General features: G+C 45.6%; 1 protein-coding gene across 2 annotated transcripts in view; it reads right to left on the bottom strand.

Moving 5' to 3' along the window:
* The window catches only part of CHLSN (cholesin), a 174,558-nt gene that overhangs the window by 11,206 nt on the left and 142,658 nt on the right, over window positions 1-20,694 (bottom strand). The window lies entirely within an intron of this gene.

The following is a 20,694-nucleotide window of genomic DNA, read 5'->3' as shown; positions in this document are numbered from 1 at the left end:
AGAACAAAAAAAAAAAAAAAAAAAAAAATTATATATGAATTATTTCTCTCCTCCCGGACACGTGCTTGTTCGCTCTCCTCCTCGTCTCGACTTGTGCCCCGCCCCCTATATCTCGTTTTTCTTCCACCTCTGCTCCTGCTTTCTCAAATCCACGTTCTCACTTAGAGACTTTTCCCAGATTGTTTTTCATGGTTTTGTTTAAATATTATTTAAATATGTTTAAACCGCAGCCGTGATGCTGACGCCGCCCTCCCCCCCCCCGAATTTCCATGTTTTAAACGTTTCCCAGTGTGTACCCTGGATTAGAATAGGTACACCGTATCCCTGCGTGTCGTAAGAGACGACTAAGAGGGTTGGTGTCAGGAAGGGCATCCGGCCAAAAAAACATTGCCTCAAAAAGAGAACCATGACAATTACAACTACATATGGGCAGGGTACAGCCCGAAGTGGAGATCGGTTTCTGAGGTTTGGGACATGGAATGTAGGGACAATGACAGGGAGATCAGGAGAAGTGGTGGAAGTATTGGTCAGAAGAAGAGTGGACATATGTTGTGTGCAAGAGACGAGATGGGAGGGAAGTGGTGTGAGAATGGTGAAGGGTAGGCAGGGACAGAAATACAAGTTTATGTGGCAAGGGTGCTGGAGGGCGTGAATGGTGATGGTGTCCTGTTTTCTGAGGAGTTTGTAGACAGTGTGGTGAGTGTGACTAGAGTGAGTGATAGGTTGATGATGGTAAAAATGATGATTGGAAAGCTCTTGGTGAACGTCATCTCGGGATATGCTCCGCAGGTTGGTCGAAGCGATGAAGAGAAGGACAAGTTCTGGTGTGCGATAGAGAAGCTGATGGAAAACGTGAAAGATGAGGAAGTTGTTGTGGTAGGAGGAGACCTAAATGGACATGTGGGAAGGAGTATGGATGGTTTTGACGGAGTTCATGGGGGTTACGGATATGGTGTGAGAAATGGAGAAGGTGAAAGGATTTTGGAGTTTGCTAATGGAGCTGATTTGTTGATTTGTAATACTCAGTTCCAGAAAGAGGATAATAAGCTTGTTACATACACGTCAGGTGGGTCGACGACAACCGTTGACTACCTGATGGTGCGTAGGCGAGATAGGGGGCACCTCCGGGACACAAAGGTGATCCCAGGGGAGGAGGCTGTTTCACAGCACCACTTGGTTGTCTGCGACATAAGGGTGTAAGGTGCGAGGAGAGCTCAGCGGGGGAAGTACCAACCGAGAATGAAGGTGTGGAGGTTGAAAGAGGTGACAGCAAGGGAGGCATTAAAAGAGAGGCTGAGTAGGGTAGAGGATGATGTGGTTGAGCTTGAAAGTGGTTGGATGTCAATGAAAGCTAGTCTGTTGGGAGCCGTTGGTGAGGTATGTGGATGGACAAAAGGACCAGAAATACAAGTTTATGTGGCAAGGGTGCTGGAGGGCATGAATGGTGTTGGTGTCCTGTTTTCTGAGGAGTTTGTAGACAGTGTGGTGAGTGTGCCCCGCACTCGGAAGGCACTCGGAAACATGGTGGTGGGATGATGAAGTTGGAAAGAGGATTGACGAGAAGAGGAAGAAGTTCAAGGAGTGGCAGAAGGCGAAGGGTACGGGAGCAGAAACAGCAGAGCATGAAAGTTATAAGGCAGCCAGGAAGGCTGCAAAGAAAGAGGTAGCAAAGGCGCAGGAGGCATGTAGGAAAATGTTCGGAGAACGCTTGGATTGGGAAGAGGGTCAGAAAGCAGTATTCAGGATTGCAAAGCAGATAGCGAAAGAGAGGTGTGATGTGATGGGGGTGAGTTGCTTGAAGGATGAAGTGGGACAAATCGTTGTCGACCCAGATGGAATTAAAGGAAGATGGAAAAGATATATGGAAATGCTGTTGAATACAGAGAATGAATGGGATGGCAACATAGAGAGTAACCCAGTTTTAGGACCGGCAGAGAAGATAACTGAGAAGGAAGTTGAGGAAGCGATAAAAGCAATGAAGGGTAGAAAAGCGGGAGGGCCGACGGGAGTTGTGGGAGATATGTTGAAGGCAGCAGGAAGTTGGGGTGTGAAGAGAATGACAGAGATCTGTAATCTGGTGGTGAAAGAAGGCCGCATTCCAGTGGCTTGGGAACTGAGTACCCTCGTCCCTCTACACAACGGGAAAGGTGACCCTCTGGAGTGTGGCTCGTACTGAGCGATAAAGTTATTGGAGCATGGAATGAAGGTATTGGAAAGGGTGTTGGAGAGGAGGATAAGGAAGAAAGTGAAGATCGACGAAATGCAGTTTGGATTTATGCCAGGAAGAGGCACGACAGACGTGCTTTTCATTGTGAGGCAGTTGCAGGAGAAGTACATGGAGAAGAGGAAGAAGTTGTTTCTTGGGTTTGTTGATCTGGAGAAAGCATTCGATAGGGGTCAACGCAAAGTATTGACATGGGCATTGAGGAAGTTAGGAGTGGAGGAATGGTTGATCAGAGTAGTGATGGCAATGTACAAAAGAGCGCGCACAGCTGTAAGGACGAGGGACGGGAACAGTGGTGAGTTTGAGGTGAAGGTGGGAGTGCATCAGGGGTCGGTAGTAAGTCCACTACTATTTGTAGCTGTGATGGAGGTGCTGGCTCAGAACGTAAAGGAGGGTTTACCATGGGAGTTGTTGTTTGCAGATGATCTGGTGTTGATTGCGGAAAGTATGGATGGACTGAAGGAAAAGATGAACAAGTGGAAGGAATGTATGGAGACAAAAGGTCTGAAGGTGAATATCGGAAAGACGAAGATGATGGCAAGTGATAAAGCATGTGGTGAGGTGGAAAGAACTAGGAAGTGGCCCTGTGCTGTGTGTAGGAAGGGTGTCGGAGTGAACTCCATTCAATGTTCAATGTGCGCTGAGTGGGTTCATCAAAAATGTAGTGGTCTGAGAGGGTCATTAACCAGTGTGGCAGCTACATTCAAATGTAAGGTGTGCACAGAGGGAGCTGCAGATGGAGGAAATGTTGAGTTGGATCTTGGAGACGGCGTGAAGCTGGAAGGTGTGAAAACATTTTGCTACCTCGGAGACATGCTGAATGGAGAAGGTGGATCAGACTTGGCAACGGTTGCTAGAGTGAGATGTGCATGGAAGAAGTTTCGGGAACTGAGTGGCGTGCTGATGATGAGGGGAGTGTCGTTGAAGCTGAAGGGAAAGGTGTATGCTGCATGTGTGAGAAGTGTTATGATTTATGGGTGCGAGACATGGGTAATGAACGTAGAGCAGCAACGAAGGTTGGAAAGGGTGGAAATGCCAATGGTTCGACTGATGTGCGGAGTATCGTTGAGAGAGAGGAAGACAAATGATGAATTGCGAAAGATGATGGGAATAGAGCCTGTGATTGATGCTGTGAAGAGGAACAGGTTGAGATGGTTTGGTCATGTGTTGACGAAGGATGAAAGTGACTGGTTGAGAAGAGTGATGGAAATGAATGTAGAAGGAAGTAGAGGACGGGGAAGACCGAGAAAGAGTTGGCTAAAGATGGTGGAAGAAGAAATGCGGGCAAGGGGGTTATCAAGGGGAGATGCAGAAAATAGGGCAAAATGGAGAAGATCGTCATGGGGACCGCAAGGCTAACCCCCGCTCTAGCAGGGAAAATTGACTTTAAAATGCATGTTGTTGTTGTTTTACCTGGAGCCAATATGGTAAAACTGGAGTGTTTAGCAGAGGAGCATTGAAAGTGTGGCAATCTGTCGTTAAACTAGAAAATATAATTGGACAAGGATCTGTCACTAGCTATGCTTCGGCCCAAAGTACATGTAAACCCGCCGCTACGTTTTATCTCAATTAAAGGTAACGTGAAAAATAAAAGTGATACGAGGTAGAACGCAAGACATAAAAGAGATAAGTGGAAGAGGGCAACATCAGATGCTTATAACTAGAGTTGTGGTCTGCAAAATGATTTTGAGTGCAAAATGGCTAATGACATTTGACCTGTTGAAAACCATATTGAACTAGAATGGCACTCGATAGAGCATACCTCCACCAAGCTGAACAGTTTACGTTTTATATCCCACTGATAGGCCACACCTGGATTCGAATCTTCACCACAATTGAATTGATTTGTCCTTGTCACACATCCAACCTGTGCATGAAGTTTCATCCAAATCCGTCCACAACTATGAGATATCGTGCTGTGTAATCGGTTTTAGCCTCATCACTCAATGGTGAAGAATCACTTTTAAAAAATTCTCTGAACTGGATCTGGATTCGAATCTTCACCAAAATTGAATCAGTTCGTCCTTATCACACCCCAAACTTTCCACCACGTTTCGTCCAAATCCGTCCACAACCGTTTGAGATATCCTGCTATATATAGTTTTTTGCCTTCCCTCTCAATGGTGAAGAATCACTTAAAAAATTATCGGATCTGGATCTTCACCAAAATCTATTTGCTTCGTCCTTGTTACATACTCAACATCTCCACCAAATTTCAGCTGAATCCATCCACAACTTTTTGATATATCCTGTTCACAGACAGTCAAACAAACAAACAGACTTTCGTAGGCAGAGGTAATCAGAAAATATTTGTATTACAGTCTATACTTATGCCAAGTTTGGTTGGAATCTCTTTAGTGGTTCACAAGTTATCGTGGTAACAAAAAGCTAATAAAAGATGGATGGTGCAAAAACAGCCAACCCGAACACGAAAACAGACGACCCGAAAACGGACAGACAACCCGAAACCACAATGCCTCTGGCCTTCAGAAAATTCCGGGTATTTATGTCTTATTGTTAAGCCTGGTGTTGGCTTAGCGGTTAGGGTGCCGGCTTGGGATCCTAGGATCCTGGGTTCGAATCCCGGTCGATCACTGAATTAACGCCAGGGGGGTTGATTCAGCCAGTCATCCTTCCGAGGTCGGCAAATTTGAGTACCAGCTTGCTGGGATGAATGATCACGGTGTGTACCCCGATTTAGAATAGGTACACCGTATCCCTGCGCATCATAAGAGCGTGACCAAGGGTTGGCGTCAGGAAGGGCATCCGGCCATAAAAACATTGCCTCAAACAGGGAACCACGATTGTCATGGGGCCCGCACTTGGCTAACCCCCGCTCTTGCGGGGGAAATGGCCTTAAAACGATCATTCACTCATTTCATTACGTCTTATTGTTGCATGCAAGTGCTAAAGCAAGGCAAAACTTTAATTAATCTTTTCCACCTTCGTTAATCCACCACAAACCCACCTCTTCAAATTCCCTGTTTTATTTCCTGAAAGTCCCTGCAGTGTCCATCTTTTTTATCCCATGTACCCTGCCTTAGCCCTACCTCTTCCACAGATCTCCTTATGTGCCTGTTCTCCACTGTTGTTATGCTTTCCTCTCTCCCCACCTCTTGTGTCTCGCTCCCTTTGTTACTTTTTCCGTGTTAGCTCTTAAACGAGCCACGACTTAGTATCCAAAAAAACAAAAACAAGTGCAATGCAAAATATATCACTATCAGTTACTAATAAGCAAAGAAGAATTATTGGAGGATGTAATGAATCGTTTCGGGAAAAGTGCAAGATAAATCCAGATTCCCGTAAAGACGAAGGTCAACGTTCTCGCTTCAACACCCATATTTTCATCGCTGCTGTTGGAATTGTCAGCAAGCCAAATGAGAATCGAGTGGCCGAGAGCCAGTGATGCAGCTGCCATGTCTGGGTTGTTGATCCCAGAAGCAGAAAGCTATGGAGCAGGTATTATGCAACGAAGGATGAACTTTAAAATAAAGAAAACCCATCCAGAAGAAAATAATTGTTTTTCAACGAGGAAAAACGACAAAAATTTTACCGCTTACATTGTGCAAAATGTGATCCGATAGTGTTCAAATTTACACATCATCGTCCCTTTGAGAGCAGAAATAAACATTACTTATTTAATAACCCAACGTGAACATGCAGCATTGATTTGGTGAAGAAACGAGCCTTGATGCCGGTGTTGTTGATAAGGGACAATGGGATATTTTATACACGACATGGGATGAAGTTGGGAAAGCCACCTCCACGCTTCCTCCAAAGAAGTGTTCTGCACGATGAGATCAGATTCCCTTACAAATCCAAGTTGCGATTTTGCACAGTGCTTGCTCATCCCTCCATGTTTCAAAGCTGAGACAACCGCTTTTGCGGTAATGACAGGTTCATATGGCTTTTGCTTACAGATCTGCTCTTCACATCAAGGAAATGTTCATTTGTCTTTGTTGAGCTATTGGAATATACATCGAAGCATTCTGCGCAAACTTTTTCCCATGCTCCGATATAATGAGTCACCTGCATTTTTTTCTCATTCATTGAAGTAATTTGCTGCTTCACTTCAGTCTCGAAAGCAGGGTGCAATGGGGCTACACCGCATCTCATTTCGTGACTATTCTTATATTAAGTAGCAGATAGGATGTAATAATGACCTCTCTATTGTACTCTGTTCCTCTCTGCAGATGACTCCATTTCATGCAGTATGACCACATCCCAAAGATGGGACCACAACAGCCTGTGCACCTCTGTGCTGACCTGGAAAGGATCAGATGCTGGTCTGACAAAAGGAATGTCATTCAGTCCTGGAAAATAAAAATTGGTTATAAACCATACCTATATATCTCCGTGATTAATTATTGGAATAGGTTCTGTGTTGAGCATCTGGAAGTCACGATCAGTCATGATGACATCTTCTGGTCAGGCAATGCATCCAAGCTGGCCTCCAAGGCCATTCACAGACTGGGATCCTCCCCATTGCACCACATGCTTCGTTGGTAAATCTAAACCTCTCATGTCCTAAAAGGCCTTTGCCCCGAGCTCCACTAAGTACTGCTCTCCACGATGTGCAAGTACCCCAGCTTCTTATCCATCTCTTCCTGGATGCAGTGGAATTCAAAACTCTTAACATCACAAACAGAAGCACAAGGCCTTCTGCTTGCACAGCACAAACAGGTGAGTGGCCGATGCTTTTTAACTACCTATTGACAGTCCTCACTTTTTTTTAAGGACAGAAGGATTCCTTCAGCAACTCCTCCTTGTGAAACTCCCAAAATTCCAGACTTATTGCTCACCTCCACTCCTTTCTCCTGCTTGTGGAACTGCATTCCTCAGGTCGTGCAATTGCACTCTTCTTCCCTCTAGGGTCACCGATGGAAATGTGCCACCATCTGATGTCATTCTCCATCTTTCCCAGGGATTTTTTTTTTTCCAACATCCACTAACCCTCCCCTATTCAAGCTCTCTGACTCACAGGTTACCACATTCCTTCCCTCAACTCTCTTTGATCGTTTATTCCTTTGCTTGCAACATCCACCTGTTGTCCCACGGTCTGTATGTTGCCTTTATTCCCTCCAGCAGAATACCTTCCTGCTATCCCACGAGCCTACTGTTTGTATCCCAAAAAACACTCCTTCACCATGCAAGATTTCATTACATAGTGCAATTAAAATCGAAAATTTCTTTGTTTCAACACGCCTTAACATGATCATTTAATTACGAGCATCTATACACCTGGTGTTGGGCTAGCGGCTAGGGTGCCAGCTTAGGATCCTAGGATCCAGGGTTCGAATCCCGGTCGATCGCTGAATTAACGCCAGGGGGGTTGACTCAGCCTGTCATCCTACCGAGGTCGGCTAATTGAGTACCAGTTCACTGGTAATTCCCTGCTTGTCGTAAAAGGCGACAAAAAGGGTTGGCGGCAGGAAGGGCATCCGGCCGTAAAACATTGCTTCAAAAAGGGGACCGAAAAACAACAACAACCACGGTCCCCGAAAAAAGGCCAACCCCCGCTTGCGGGGAAAAATGGCCTCTAAAGGTGGTTTATACACGCCTGGATTTGAACCACAACCCAGCCATAAACTATCATCCCGGTATTTCACAGGCAGGGCGATGCATCAGTGTGTGTACCGTCCCTCGAATGGACGTTAAACTGGGCGTAGGTTGGTTAATGTTAAATATCCCACGGTGTCCTTCACGAAGAGTAGGCGAGCTATCGCCAACACCCTGAACAAATTACAAATTCCTGCCCTAACCGCAGTCAAACATCAGCCCTGTCCAGCCGGTTCGTGAAAGACGCCAAACTTCCCCTGGCCAACCCCACAAGAACGTGGGAAAAACTGCAGCCCTTAAATAATAATAATAATTTAGCTGTTGAGGTGATGTGAGCAGACTTCCAAGCAGATGGAAGATGTCCTCGGGCAAACGAAAGGGTGAAAATCCATCAAGTGACAAGAAAAATTCTTAGTACAGTCCTTCCTAAATTGAATACAACAACCACATGCATTTTAAGGCCATTTTCCCTGCTAGAGCGAATGAATCCTATAAATTAATAGCTATTTCCAATGTTAATTTGCCTATTTTAACATTGATCCAGAACCAAAGTTGGTTCACTCCCTGAACATTTGCATAAAGACCTCACTCTCCCCCAGCTATTTTCCCCCCCCCCCCCCCATACCCCAGAGCTCTCCCCCCACCTCACCTTCATTTATGCTCTGTATTTGTAATGTATCCAATGTGCTTGTTAAGCACAAGCACGTGCACCATTCATAATTCTGAGAACATTATTAACAGAGGCAAAGAAGAGAAAGCAAAAAATAAATAATTAAATGCACAAGTTTTATGGTGGACTTTCCGCATTGCCTTTAGTGCCAGGTGGCAGTAATTCAGTAGCAGCGGTTCAAGGGTAGCTAAAGGGTAGCTTTTCAATGCTAAAGTCACAAACTGAATTTTCTGAAGGATGCTTCTCCACGAGAATTTCAACGTGAAACAAGCGTTACGCCTAGGTCCCCCGTCGGTGAAGTGATGCGAGTTGACAAAGTGGAAGACGCAAGGCGGAAATCTTGGATTTTGACGTGACGACCCAATTTTCAATAGCGTTCTCCCTTATGCGTAGATACACCCACACACCAGATTAGAAGTTAGAAGTTCGTTTATTTTTCAAGATATTTCGCTCACAAGGTTCAGACATATATATGGTGGCGGCCATCTTTGATTTTGACGTGACGACCCAATTTTCAATAGCGTTCTTCCTTATGCATAGATGCACCCACGCACCAGATTAGAAGTTAGAAGTTCGTTTATTTTTCAAGATATTTCGCTCACAAGGTTCAGACATATATATGGTGGCGGCCATCTTGGATTTTGACGTGGTGAACCAATTTTCAATAGCGTTCTTCCTTATGCCCAGATACACCCACACACCAGATTAGAAGTTGGTACTTCGCTTATTTTTCAAGATATTCCGCTCACAAGGTTCAGACATACATGGCGTCAGACATACATGGTGGCGGCCATCTTGGATTTTGACGTGGGTTGCACCCACACACCAAATTCGAATGCGGTCACGCACGTATGCACGCACGCCCGCACGCACGGACGGACGGACGGACGGACACACGGACGGAGGGGAAAACCACAGTCCCCCTTTCGCTCCGCGGTGCGACGGGGGACAAAAAGGAGAGCGTTCGTTCACTTTCGTCACTGTGACAAGGAAAAACATGAGCATCGTTGTAATGAACCAATCTAGCACACAAGTGCCCTTAAAAAAGAAGCTTGAAACAGAAACATTTTTGGATTGATCATGCCGGAGATTGCTTAAGACAGTGTTTCATAAGACATTATATATATAAACAGTATTCATAAGACAGTATATATATAAAACTTGGGGCTGACTCAGAAGAAGACCTTTGTTGGTCGAAAGCTTGTCGACAATTAAAGATCGACGTCCTGAAGCTACGTCCGCGTCTTATTTAATCTAACGATTATTTATTCAATACAAATGAGACGCCCTGCTCGTACTTTGGAGTTTCTACTATTTCTTACAGTTATATATATATATATATATATATATATATATATATATATATATATATATATATATACAGTGGAACCTTGACTTACGAGTTTAATTCGTTCTGTGACCGAGCTCTTAACTCAAATTGCTCGTATCTCAAATCAAATTTCCCCATTGAAATGCATTGAAATGCTATTAATCCGTTCCAGCCCGCCAAAAACCACACCAATTTTTTTTTTAATATACAGCATATATAAAAATATCTCGCGCTTTATATTTCACCTGTATGCAGCATACAAGTTGGCAGGATGGCCTGGACTGGAGGTACGCACACTTGACTCTAAAGTGTAAACTGTCCAGCCTGGGTTTGAATCCCGACCCAGCTATAACCTGTCATGTCGGTGTTTCACAGGCAGGGTGATTCATCAATGTGTGTACCGCTGAACTGGGCGCCCCGTTTGCGTCCCATTAGTTGTTGGATGTTAAGGATCTCACCGTGTTTTCCACAAAGAGAAGGCGAGCTATCGCCGGCACTCTGAACAAGTTGTGGCCTGGCATGGCATGAACATGAAAACATGAACATGAACATGAAATGTTCGACATGAACATGAAATTTTCCAAAATAACCAAAATGCGAAAACAAAAATGCAGCGCTATACGACAGAGATACTGTACGTGCACGGCAAGATAACCACGTGACCGGAACCCACCTGGCGGCGTAAACTCAAAATAACCGAAATGCGAAAACTAAAATGCAGCGCTATACGACAGAGATACTGTACGTGCACGGCAAGATAACCACGTGACCGGAACCCACCTGGCGGCGTAAACTCAAAATAACGGAAATGCGAAAACTAAAATGCAGCGCTATACGACAGAGATACTGTACGTGCACGGCAAGATAACCACGTGACCGGAACCCACCTGGCGGCGTAAACTCAAAATAACCGAAATGCGAAAACTAAAATGCAGCGCTATACGACAGAGATACTGTACGTGCACGGCAAGATAACCACGTGACCGGAACCCACCTGGCGGCGTAAACTCAAAATAACCGAAATGCGAAAACTAAAATGCAGCGCTATACGACAGAGATACTGTACGTGCACGGCAAGATAACCACGTGACCGGGTGGCGAAAGCTCGTAACTCGGCTCGCATCTCAAAGCAATAAACCGCCCGAGCGACGGCTCGTATCTCGAAAAACTCGTAAGTTGGGGCACTCGTAAGTCAAGGTTCCACTGTATGTATATATGTGTATATATATATATATATATATATATATATATATATATATATATATATATATATATATATATATATATATATATATATATATATATATATATATATATATATATATATATATATATACACACACACACAGTGGAACCTTGACTTACGAGTTTAATTCGTTCTGTGACCGAGCTCGTAACTCAAATTGCTCGTTTCTCAAATCAAATTTCCCCATTAAAATGCATTGAAATGCTATTAATCCGTTCCAGCCCGCCAAAAACCACACCAATTTTTTTTTAAATATACAGTATATATAAAAATATCTCGCGCTTTATATTTCACCTGTATGCAGCATACAAGTTGGCAGGATGGCCTGGACTGGAGGTACGCACACTTGACTCTAAAGTCTAAACTGTCCAGCCTGGGTTTGAATCCCGACCCAGCTATAACCTGTCATGGGTGAATCACAGGCAGGGTGATTCATCAATGTGTGTACCGCTAAACTGGGCGCCCCGTTTGCGTCCCATTAGTTGTTGGATGTTAAGGATCTCACCGTGTTTTCCACAAAGAGAAGGCGAGCTATCGCCGGCACTCTGAACAAGTTGTGGCCTGGCATGCCCTTCTCCTCTGCCGTTATATACGTCCTCCTCGGCACCTCGCTCATGTTTTTCGACGATTGCGTGTTTTATATCCAAGCACAAGTTTTATATAAAACACGACGATTGCGTGTTTTATATCCACAAGTTGTGGCCTGGCATGCTCTTCTCCTCTGCCGTTATATACGTCCTCCTCGACACCTCGCTCATGTTTTTCGACGATTGCGTGTTTTATATCCAAGCACATCATCCTCTTCTTCTTCTCAGTACCGTGTTTTCCACAAAGAGAAGGCGAGCTATCGCCGGCACTCTGAACAAGTTGTGGCCTGGCATGCTCTTCTCCTCTGCCGTTATATACGCCCTCCTCGGCACCTCGCTCATGTTTTTCGACGATTGCGTGTTTTATATCCAAGCACAAGTTTTATATAAAACACGACGATTGCGTGTTTTATATCCACAAGTTGTGGCCTGGCATGCTCTTCTCCTCTGCCGTTATATACGTCCTCCTCGACACCTCGCTCATGTTTTTCGACGATTGCGTGTTTTATATCCAAGCACATCATCCTCTTCTTCTTCTCAGTACCGTGTTTTCCACAAAGAGAAGGCGAGCTATCGCCGGCACTCTGAACAAGTTGACGGCAGAGATACTGTACTTGCACGAATGCACGGCAAGATAACCACGTGACCGGAACCCACCTGGTGGCGTAAACTCAAAATAACCAACATGCGAAAACAAAAATGCAGAGCTATACGGCAGAGATACTGTACTTGCACGGCAAGATAACCACGTGACCGGGTGGCGAAAGCTCGTAACTCAGATCTCGGCTCGCATCTCAAAGCCATAAACCGCCCGAGCGACGGCTCGTATCTCGAAAAACTCGTAAGTTGGGGCACTCGTAAGTCAAGGTTCCACTGTATATATATACAGGTGTGAAACCCTGATTCTTAGTTTTTCGCCTTACCTCGTATTATATATACACACACATACAGACTTAGCATTTAATATGGAATATTTTTTTGGTGGGGGTGAACTTACTTTTCAAGATGACTTAGAACCAAAAGTTCATTGGAATTATGTTGAAATTATCCTAGATTTTGTTAATGTGACCTTTAAAAGAAACAAAAACCACATTTGACATTTCGAAGCAAATAAATTGATCCTTGAAAGTGATGTAAACTGATATCGAACTCAATTCACGGACAGTACTGTGTTAAACTTCTGTACGTTTTCCAGAAGTATCTCTTTATTTTGCAAATTAGCCAAAATTTTTTTCAAAAAAAGCTAAATTATGACTGGGATTACGGACAGCAAAATTACAGTTCAGTACTTCGTGTAACCCCCACGAGCATTCAGGAGAGCACGTACACGTCGAGGCATGCTGTTGACGAGATTTGCCAAGGTTAGGACAGGAATCGCCTGCCATGCAGTGACAATAGCCTGCTGCAATTCACGCACAGAGGTAGGCTGCTGGTCCAAGTTGTCGATTTGACGCGTTAATTCTGCCCACAAGTTCTCTATCGGATTCATAACCGGGGACATGGCAGGCCACTCCATATGCTCTACACCACGGTCAGCAAGAAAGTGTTGGATCATGCGAGCACGATGAGGCCGTGCATTGTCATCTTGGAAGACAAAGTTTCCTCGAAAAGCTGCACGAGCAAATGGAAGCAATGTTTCTTCCAGAATGACCCTGTACTTGAACTGGTTTAGGTTTCCATTCAGAACAACCAGGTCAGTTTTGCCCCCTGCATGAAAAGCAGCCCAAACGGTCACCCCACCACCTCCAGCTTGGACTCTTGGCACTATACAATCTTCGTTGTGGGCTTCATGCACTTGTCTGCGCACTCGGATGCGGCCATCTTGACGATAGACCAGAAATCTAGACTCGTCACTGAAGGTCACGTGATTCCAGTGTCCTGGCTGCCATTGACGGTGCTCTCTGGCCCACTGCAATCGGCGCTGGCTGTGTTGTCTGGTCAGGTGTGGCTTTCTCAGGGGACGCCTGGCACGATAGCCTGCTTGAACCAGTCGTTGGTTGACTAGCCTTCTGGATACAGGCACATTTGTCAGTTGCTGCCACTCAGCCCTAAGCCGATTAGCTGACTTGGTACGGGCATTGCAGACTAACCGGTGCAGCTGGCTATCATCTCTCCTTTTGGTTCCGTGTGGATGTCCTGGCCTCGGTATTGGAGTAGGGACACCCCTCTGAGCATTTCGTTTCAGGATCTTTGACACCTGACCTTGAGTGATGCCATACTGGCGAGCAATAGCATGCTGTTTCATGCCAGAATTTCGTAAAGCCACCACTCCATGACAAACAGCATTGACAAGTTGACGGACCATCTCCAGAGGAAGCGGCAATAACTTTTGTAGACGTGCAGCAGTTGTTTTCCATTAATACAGAACGGAACTACCCTTATATACCCGACTGTGAAGCCAATCGTCAAATGTACCTGTCCTTACATTTTGTCACACCACCTGTGATATAATCCTGTTATTGATTTCTTGCTGCGAAAGACAATCAGTGACATGGTTCTTTCAACAAAGACATCACCGAAGGGTAAAAGAAACAGACCATATATATATCTTCCTCTCGCATCTCTTCCGCTCGTGCACCTCCTCCATGTTCTCTTCCCAAGGTACAGACAATTCCCCTAAGATGACCTGTCTTGTTGCACCTGACCAAATGACAATGTCAGGCCACAACCTTGTCACACAGATCTCCTCTGGGAATACCAATTGTGGCTTTAGGTCTGCCACCACCTGCCAATCACAAGCATCTGACAGCCCTCTTGCTTTCCACCTCCTCCTCTTTCCACCTCTTACCACTTGGCCCTCCTTGACAAACCACACCTCTCCCCCATCAGTCTCCCTCTCCACTCTTCTCTCTCTCAACCTCAGCACTTCTTGTTGCACCATCTGTACCACCACCGCCAGGACCTGATCATGTCGCCACCTGTATTGTCCTGCTGCCAATGCTACTGAACATGCACTCAGTGCATGCTGCACCATTCCCACACCTCCACACAAATAACATCTCTCCTCCTGCAACACCTACAATCTCAAGTTTACTGGTGACAGAAGCACATCATACGTTGCCCGCAACAGGAAATTCAACAATATTGGCTCCATCCTCCAAATCTATTGCCACTTCAACATCCTCACCAGCACACCTTCCCACCAAGCACCTTGCTGCCATGCAGTGACAATAGCCTGCTGCAATTCACGCACAGAGGTAGGCTGCTGGTCCAAGTTGTCGATTTGACGCGTTAATTCTGCCCACAAGTTCTCTATCGGATTCATAACCGGGGACATGGCAGACCACTCCAAGTGGCAGGCACGTCCAAGCACCTTGCTGTGCCTGACCGACTGCTTTCACAATTCTCTCCTCCTCTTCCTTTCTTCTCACCTCCCTCTCAACCATCTTCCTCCTCTCTTTCACACATGCCTTTCCCCATCGCTCATGCTTCATCCACCCCAAGCCATGCTTCCCATGCTGTACCATCCCCATGACCTCCTCCTGTTGCAACCTCTCCTCCATCTCGTCCACCTCTGCTCCTGCATTCCACTTCCGACTTCCCTTCTTCTCTGGGAGAGCATTCTTTACCACTGCATCACTTGAATCCCGCAACATCATGAACTCCCGCACCCTCACCACCTTAAACTCCTCGGTTAATGATGTCAAGGGAAACTGGAGTTTTCCACCCTGACCATAAAAAAAAAAAAAATATATATATATATATTGTCGTGCGAATACCCTCCGATTAATACCAGGGCTGGCGAATGACCGAACGGCTTTAATTGAGGCGATGGCCAACTCGGATTCGGCTATAAACCACGGGAGGAAGAAGTGAAGAGGAAGAGGAAGAGGCAGAACCGCTTACGGATAGCGATCCAACCGCAGCTCCGCTCCTGCAGGGGAATTAACTCAACGAACACAAGATTTTGAATGGAAAGGGAAAATAATACAAGGGTTTATTTTTCAAGAGATAGCGGGACAGGAAAATACGCACCGGTAATAAAATGTCCTAAATCGGGATCCCGCACACCACACCTCAGAAACAAGACAAAGGAAAATGAATCACAAAAATAACTGTCCGTCGTGTAATGGTTCGTGGGTGCGAGCTTATCTGTCTGCAGTCTTGTCCACCGTCCAACGCGGCTCCAAGCTCCGGCGTGAGGAAGCCCTCCGTCCGCTTCGCCCAAGTCCTGCTCGGCCCCGAGCCAACGCCCCACTCCAGGCTCCTCGTCGACCGCCCATGAGGTCCGTTCGCTCACAGCACCAAAAGCACCGAGAAGATGGCGAACCCACGACCTCCAGGACCTCACAAGACGAAGAGTCAAGAGCCAAGGACAAAAAACGACAAGCGAAGGGCCAGCAGAACTCAATACCAAGCGCCAAGTCTCAGCACGACGCAATACCAAGCACGAACCATCAGCATGCCTCAATCCCCCAGAGCGAAGCACGAAGGTCCAGCACGCGAGAAGGAAGAGCCAATGAAGACCAGGCATAAAGGAAACGAAGCACGATCTCCAATCCCAGCGAAGAAGATAAGGGGGCGAAGCACATCAGCGAGCCCTTTTCAAACCTGGCGTCTCTCGTCAGCTCTGGCGCGCCCCCCCAATCAGCGCCTCGTCTCTCGAATGTTCTCCTGTGCTGGTGCTTTCTCATTGGCCAAGTGCTTCCCGCCACCATGTCACGCCAGCCTCGTGGCCAACCACCAGTCCTTCTCTTCCTTCCAATCACGGGGCAGTTCTCTGTCCCTCCTATGGACTAATCAACAGTCCTCCTGGGCGTGGCTCCCAGCCTGCCACAAGGCTGGTTGCTGGGCCAGCTGGTGGTGTGGCTGGCTGCGGCCCCATCGGCGATGGCCCGGCCTGGCTTCCTGCCTGTTTTCCAAAGTGCACGCACGCACGCCCGGACGGACGGGAAAACCATAGTCCCCCTTTCGCTCTGTGGTGCGACGGGGGACAAAAAAATCTCATCCCAAAAAAGGTTCCCCTATCGGGTTAAAACTGCTGTCATGGTGTGGGACATCACCAAGTATGGCACTGGTCATTTATTACCCCTTCACATGTGGATCATAGCCAATCAAAAATTATGGCAACAATCCTGTAAAAAACATCTCAATACCTTGGGATAATTTCCACACTCCTTTGGTTATGCTCTTTGAATTTCCTGCATTGGGATTTAATTTGTTTTCTCCGCTGTGTGTGGTTTGCTGATGCACCCCCAGGGAATATCATGATTCATTCACATATTTGTTGCAAAACCTTTTGGTTACACGAGATCCTTGGTACAATTTCTCGAATTCTGTCACTATACACAGTAATATGTCATAAATTTTCATTGTGGTTTCACAGAATGGCATTCACGTGCGTTTCACGTTTTCCGCCCACCGCAGATGCGAATTCAACATAGGCCATTGTGAACCAGTACCCTGTTCAAAGTATTTGCCTACATAATAAATGGATGTGAAAGTTATTTATAAAGGCATGCGTGAACGTTCAATCAGATTAAACGTATGGTAAAAAATGGGGTTAATAATAATAAAGACAGGAAATTGAGAGATCAACTTAACGTGGAGTGGAGACATGGAGATGGCCAAAATGGCCATGATGCATCCAATGCAATGAAAACATATTCTTACATAATGTACCTACATTCTCTAAATATTTACACATATCCAACGATTAACGATTGTGCATTCGTACAGACGACACATATTGTAGGACATCTCAGTTGTATAATCTGTTGAGTTCCCAAAGTTACTTGATTTAAAAAAAACTGGTGAAGTGCATTAATAATATGATGCATCATGTAGTATGCTATTTGCAAGGAAATGTGAAACATTGGGCCATTACATCTGCTTACACAAGCATATGAAGTTGTTTAGCACAGTGTCCATGTGTCTTTCACTGAGGAGAGCTTCCGCCTGGCCACTCTGCCATAAAGCCCAGAACGGTGGAGTGTTGCAGCGATGGTTGTCCTTCTGGAAGTTTCTCCCATCTCCACACAGGATCTCTGGAGCTCTGCCAAAGTGAACATCGGGTTCTTGGTCACCTCTATTACCAATTCCCTTCTCCCCCGATTGCTCAGTTTGGCCGGGCGGCCAGCTCTCGGAAGAGTCCTGGTTGTTCCAAACTTCTTCCATTTAAGAATTATGGAGGCCAATGTGCTCTTAGGAACCTTCAATGCAGCAGAAATGTTTTTGTAGGCTTCCCCAGATCTGTGCCTCGACACAATCCCGTCTCTGAGCTCTGCAGGCAGTTCCTTCGACCTCATGGCTTGGTTTTTGCTCCGATATGCATTGTCAGCTGTGAGACCTTACATAGACAGGTGTGTGCCTTTCCAAATCATGTCCAATCATTTGAATTTACCACAGGTGGACTCCAATCAAGGTGTAGAAACATCTCAAAGATGATCAAGAGAAATGGGAGGCACCTGAGCTAAATTTCAAGTGTCATAGCAAAGGGTCTGAATACTTATGTAAATGTGATATTTCAGTTTTTTATCGATAAATATAAAAGAAAGTTTTTGTTTGTTTGTTTGTTTGTTTGTTTGTTTGTCTGCGCAAGCTAATCTCCTGAACGGTGAAAGATAGGAGAAAACCTCTAATACAAAAAATGTCGGGACAGGCCCCAGGAAGGTTTTAGGCTAGATGGCGAGACCGGTCGAGGCCGCTTCGACCGGTCGAGGCCGCTTCGGCCGGCCGGGCCCATTTCACAATTAAAAGCTGAGCTAAATTATCGTAGTCAATCTTATACGGCCGCGAATAAAAGCTGAATTATGGTAGTAAATTCATTCAAAAAGAACCAAAAATGTCGGGACAGGCCCCGGGAAGGTTATAGGCTTGGTGGCAAGGCCGGTCGAGGCCGCTTCGGCCGGGCCAGCCCCATTTCGCAATTAAAAGCTGAGCTGAATTATAGTAGTCAATCGTCTACGGCCGCGAATAAAAGCTGAATTATAGTAGTAAATTCATTCAAAAAGAACTAACAATGTTGGGACGGGCCCCGGGAAGGTTACAGGCTAGGTGGCGAGGCCGGCCGAGGCCGTTTCAGCCGAGCTGGGCCCATTTCACAATTAAAAGCTGAGCTGAATTATAGTAGTCAATCTTCTACGGCCACGAGTAAAAGCTGAATTTTCGTAGTAAGTTCATTCAAAAAGAACCAAAAATGTCGGGACGGGCCCTGGGAAGGTTATAGGCTAGGTGGTGAGGCCGGTCGAGGCCGCATCGGCCAGGCTGGGCCCATTTCGCAATTAAAAGCTGAGCTGAATTATAGAAGTCAATTGTCTACGGCCGCGAGTAAAAGCTGAATTATAGTAGTGAATTCATTCAAAAAGAACTAAAAATGTTGGGACGGGCCCCAGGAAGGTTATAGGCTAGGTGGCGAGGCCGGTCGAGGCCGCTCCGGCCGAGCTGAGCCCATTTCACAATTAAAAGCTGAGCTGAATTATAGTAGTCAATCTTCTACGGCCGCAAGTAAAAGCTGAATTATAGTAGTAAGTTCATTCAAAAAGAACCAAAAATGTCGGGACGGGCCCCGGGAAGGTTATAGGCTCGGTGGCGAAGCCGGGCGAGGCCGCATCGGCCAGGCTGGGCCCATTTCGCAATTAAAAGCTGAGCTGAATTATAGTAGTCAATCTTCTTCGGCCGCGAATAAAAGCTGAATTATAGTAGTAAATTTATTCAAAAAGAACCCGCGCAACGCCGGGTGCTTTCGGCTAGTTTTTAATAAATTTGCAAAACTTTCTAAAATCCTGTTTTCTCTTTGTCATTATGGGGTTGTTTAAATGAATTTAAACGATTTCAGCATAAGGCTGCAACATAACAAAATGTTATAAAAGTGAAGGGGTCTGAATACTTTCTGAATGCACTGTATATCTGGGGAAGGGTACACAACAATTTCTAGAGTGGTGAAAGTTCCAAAGAGCACAGTGAACTCCATCATTAGGAAAAGGTAAGAATATGGAACTACCAAGACTCTTCATTGAGCTGGCCGTCAGATCAAACTGAGCAACAGGGCAATAGGTCTTTGGTCAGGGAGGGCACCAAGAACCCAATGACCACTCTGACAGAACTGCAGAGTTCCTTGGCTGAGATGTGATAACCTGCCAGAAGGACAATAGTCTCTGCAGCACTTTACAAATCTAGGCTTTATGGGAGAGTAGCCAGCCGGTAGCCACCCCTGAGAAAAAGGCACATGACAGCATGCCTTTAGTTTGCAAAAAGGCACGTGAAAGTGAGAGCATGAGGCAAACGATTCTGTGGTCTGATGAGACGAAAATTGAACTCTTTAGCCTGAATGCAAAGTGCTACGCCTGGTGGAAACCAAGCACAGCTCATCTCACATCTAACACCATCCCTACCATGAAGTATGTTTGTGGCAGCATCATGCTATGGGGATGCTTATCAGCGGCACAGACTGGGAGACTTGTAAGGAGAGAGGGAACAATAAATGGAGCCAAATCCAGGCAAATCCTTGAGGAGAACCTGCTTCAGAGTGCAAAAGACTTTAGACTGCAACGAAGATTTACATTCCAACAGGACAATGACCGCAAGCATACAGCCAAATAAATAATGGAATGGCTTAAGAACAAGAACATGAAAGCCCTTCAGTGGCCGAGCCAAAGCCAAGACTTAAATCACATTGAGAATCTGTGGATAGACTTGAACATTGCTGTTCACCGACACTCCCCAAATCCAGATGTGCAAAGCTGATACAGACATACCCAAGAAGACTCAAAGCTGTAATCGCTGCCAAAGGCGCTTCTATGATGTATTGACTCGGACTATATACTTCTGTATTCATTTTTACTTACTTTGTAAAAAATTCTAAACAAAACTTCCACTGACATTTTGGGGTTTTATGTGTAGATCAGTGACAAATAATTTAAATTTAATCCATTTTACATTCAGGCTGTAACACAACAAAATGTGAAAAAAGTGAAGGGGTGTGAATGCTTTCTGAAGGCACTGTATATCGCTCTGGATTTTTCTGTCTGCAGCTGACAGAATAACAGAGCATTCAGCACAGGCCTCGTGCTCAGAACATGTCAAAACAACTCGCAGTGCAGAATAAAAGCACTTGCGTCACCCGAAGAATAACAACAA

The sequence above is a fragment of the Myxine glutinosa genome, chromosome 3 (genome assembly GCF_964187855.1).
Source record: "Myxine glutinosa chromosome 3, kmMyxGlut1.1, whole genome shotgun sequence".
NCBI classification, from domain to species: domain Eukaryota; kingdom Metazoa; phylum Chordata; class Myxini; order Myxiniformes; family Myxinidae; genus Myxine; species Myxine glutinosa.
This window is presented reverse-complemented; position numbering and strand designations above follow the sequence as displayed.